Source organism: Odocoileus virginianus, chromosome X (genome assembly GCF_023699985.2).
Source record: "Odocoileus virginianus isolate 20LAN1187 ecotype Illinois chromosome X, Ovbor_1.2, whole genome shotgun sequence".
NCBI classification, from domain to species: Eukaryota; Metazoa; Chordata; class Mammalia; order Artiodactyla; family Cervidae; genus Odocoileus; species Odocoileus virginianus.
Window position 1 is genome coordinate 17595632 of NC_069708.1, and position 4355 is coordinate 17599986.

Genomic DNA, 4355 nt, shown 5'->3' on the forward strand with positions numbered 1-4355 from the left:
GGTCGGGAAGATCCCTGGAGAAGCAAATGGCAACCCACTTTGGTACTCTTGCCTGGAAAATCCTATGGACAGAGAAGCCTGGTAGGCTACAGTCCATGGGGTCGCAAAAGAGTCGGACACGACTTCACTTTCACTTTTACTGCCACCAATTAGTTGCAGGACTTTGGGCAAATTCTTTGGTTTGGTCACTTTCCGTTCCAGCTTCCTCTTTGATAAAATGAGGGTGTTTACCTGACTATTTGTTTCAAGTATCTAGTGCTGCATAATAAACTAAAACAATAGTGTTTTAACAACAATAATTCATTATTCTTGTAATTCTGTGGGTTGACTGGCAGCAACTGGGAGGTTCTTTTGCTCTATGTAGTATATAGTATAGCTGAAGTTACTCAAGTAGCTGCATTCATCTGGGGGTTTGGCTAAGTCAGTAACACGGAAAGTGGGCTTTCAACCTCCAGAGTCTCTCTCCTTGGGTCCTTTCCTCATTCCATAGTCTAGCTCAAGTGTCTTTACAACAATCTTTTGAAGCTGGAGTGTTCCAAAAGGACAAATTCCAATGTGAAGGCTTTATCAAGCCCCTGTGTCATCCTGCTTACTGATGTTCCATTGGCCAAAGCCAGTCAGATGGCCAAACCCAAGTTAGTTTTTAAGAGACCTACACAAGGGCATGAATACTAGGAGGTGTGCTTCATTGGAGTCCACCAATGTAACTGTCTACCCCACAATGACTCCAGATTTTCTTCAGAGTCAGCATACTCCAATTTAATTATCCAACATTTAGTAACCAAATTTCTTTCTACGATTCTTTCCATTTTGTAATTTTGCTTCTCAATAACCTATTGTTTCTGTAATGTGGAGCCATCATAGGTTGAGTTCTCCTGTATTTAAAAAGGGCTGTAAACAAGTGTCCCAGTTTTATTTTTATTGCTGTAGTTTTCCCTATCTGTTGATGTGACCCCTAATTTCCCTAGGTCCAATATACTTTAAAATGTTACTTTTCAATCACTTAACTGCTACATATGATTACCCACCCATAGAAATGTAAGCACCTTTTCTTAAGCCTTCTTTAGTCGGTTCTCTTCCCCACCTTTATTCTCCTTCTCTAGAGTCCTGAGAGGTTTTGCAGCTCTAGCTGTTCAGTGTTTATGCAGGTCTAATATTGCTCTTTTGAGGATCTTTCCCCTTACATCCTACTGGGAACAAAACAGAGGGGGCTCTCTTCACATATAATGTTCAAGGGCAGCTCTTGTGCCACACATTTCAGCAAACAGTGATCACATGCCTCTTGATGCTAGGAGAAGTTCCTAAGCTTCTATCCATCTGGATGGATGCCTTCTAGAGGATGTGTAGGTTCAGGAAACCCTCATCTCCCCAGCTGACAGTCCCATGTGCATTAATGTCATTGCACCTACTGTGCTCTTTGTAACTTACCCACATTTCAAAAAGTGTGCATCAAACCACTGTTCATAAGAACAAGATGCTTTACACTATTTTCAGGGATATACCCCATTGCTTACATAAGGACTTTATGCAAGAGATGAGTTTTTCATATCAAAATGCCCCATTTTAGTCTCTGGTAGAGTCATTTCAAGTTGAAGTGGAAACCTAGCAACTATTTGGTTAATGGGATCAGTTTAGGCAGCAGGAGGTCTGGCTGAGTTACAAAATTTAGCATTTAGCAACAATGAAGAGTTTAGAGTTAGGCATTCCATAAGGCCAAAAAAGGCTTGTGAAAAGGCATTTCAGGAAGCTCAACAGTCACTTCCCTGGGATTCTTCTTACAAATCAACAGAACAAAAATCCCACAGATCTTATCTGATAATTACTATTAACTATGTCGTAATATTTTCCTAATATTATCCAACTTGTCTGTCATTCATAAAACACAGAATAGAACTAGGGCGGTTCTTTCAAAAAAGCATCATGCCAGGAAGTTAACTAATATCTCAACTTGTCACAGCTTCAAGAGAGCACATAGAGTGCACTGATGAAATTTTTTGAAGCTATGCATTTTATAAAACAATATGGATCTATTAATTAAATAGCAGCCCTGAATACAAACCATCTGACATGTGCGCTCTTTTCTGAAGACAGATTAAAAATATATTCTTGTCATTAATTTGCTCACTTTTAATTTAATGTAAATATATCTGAGACTAACATGTGTTTTGCAAAGAATTCAATGACCAGTAAAAATCACATGTTCCAAAAAGTCTCACATCTATGTAAATGATACAAGAATCATTTATAGGATTATTGCTTACCTGTATTAGTGTATTTTAATAAAGTCATTTTGAAAAAACATTTTAATGAGAGGGACACTAGAAAGAATAAGTTAAATACATCAAAATATAAAATATACTCCTGTTGTATCTGTTTCTAACAGTACTGCTTAATGCAACAACTTTCAGTTTAAAAAGACTAAGATTTTGTGTATGCACAGAAAATATCTGGGAGAATCTACAAGAAAATATTAACAGTGTTTAACTCTGGGAAAAGAAACTAGGGGTGGCAGGGAAATTTACTTCACATTTTATATACTCATCATAGTAAATTTTATAACATTGTCATGCATTATTATATCATAGAAAATGAGTCAATAAAAGACAAACCTAAATTTTTAAAAATTTTATTAACCTTGACCCCACGTCAGAAGCAGAATTTAATAGAGATCTAATTTATAGAATTCATAGAATTTGAGTTGGAGAATTTTGAAATCATCTGTCCCATTACATCTTCTGCTTCTAAACCAGTACTGAGTTTATTCAGTTTGCCTAACACTAGATACAACTACATTCCAATAGAGCTAAAGAATGTGTGTAGCCCTTAGAATTTACCTTAATGAAATTCGACCTACAGTTGAATGTGTGTGGTGTAGGTTTCAGCTTTAGCCTTTAGTGTCATTAATTGTTGAGATCATTCCTTGAAGGTATGGATATGGTGGGCAGGATAGGTGTTTGCTTACTAGAGTGACCCTCAGGGCACTAGAAAAGTTCTTTCCCATCTTCTTCCTAATTCCCAAATACATTCCAGTACAGATTCAGATTTCTGAATGAAAACACTGACATTTACTGAAATGCACATGTCTTTGTGAGAAGTAAGCAATGAAATATAACCACAAAGAATTGATTCTACTGATTCTTTCCTAAAAGTTGGGAAAAAAGCAGGTGGGGAAGGGAGCAGAAAAATTGGGGTACCATAGAGACAAAAGAGAATACCGAAGAAAAGTTTGGCCTGCTTCACTCTTCTGCCTACCAGTCATATTGCTGTGTAATAAACTTTAGAAAATGGTTTTTAATGATAACTCGAGATATCCTAAAACTTAGCAACAATAGCAAACTTAGCTTGAAAATGATTTAGTGAATACTGAGTATCATAGTCGAGTGGTAAAGAGAAATACTGAACAACTGGAAGGAAAGCTACGAAGAAGTTCAGGATGGTATGGGAGAGCATGTGTGCATATGTGTGTGCGTGTGCATATATGTGTGTTCAGACACGTGAACACACAAAGTCTCCTTGTTAACCACTGTTCATCATTCAGGACTTCAGGGATTGAGCCCCCAACTCCTGGTGGTGGTGGTGGTTTAATTGCTAAGTCCTGTTTGACTCTTGCCACCCGATGGACTGTAACCCGCCAGGTTCCTCTGCCCATGGAATTCTCCAGGTAAGAATACTGGAGTGGGTAGCCACATCCTTCTCCAGGGGATCTTCCAGACCCAGGAATCAAACACACATCTCCTGCTCCTCAAGGAAGCCACCAGCTTCTTTAACTACCATGGCATACTGACTGAATACACATCTTTCATTGTCTTTTCAGCACTGTACTGTAATTACTGTTTTTCTTATCTTCTTCACTAAACTATAAGAATCTCTGGGCAGTGGCAGTGTCCTCCATTAGAATCTCCTCCTACACCATGCTTGGAATATAGCAGGTGTATGATACATTTTTGTTGAATAAATGAAGGAAAGAAATGAAGAAGCACTAGAATAAAAAACATCTCTCTAAACGGAACACAAATTTCTAAAGAATTACGGATGCATCTCTCTCCCAACAATGATTCTTATGAGCTCTCCATGGCTGTGGCTTAGGTGTCTTTATATAATAGACAGCATTTGACATCAGTCTATCTCTGTCGTCCAGGAAGAAAGAATTCTAAGTGATGCTTTTTAAAGAACTCTTGGATTTTTGCATGAGTATCAAGATTTGGAGTTTATGGGAAAGGATGGTTAGGCAATGAGCTGAAAATAAGAGAAGAAAAGAATAAAAAGGAATGGAAAAGACCAGCCTGGGTGGGGAAACCAGGGCGAGAACTGAGAGAACTGGCAGAATCTCTAGGGAAATCTTGTGTTAGCTTGGC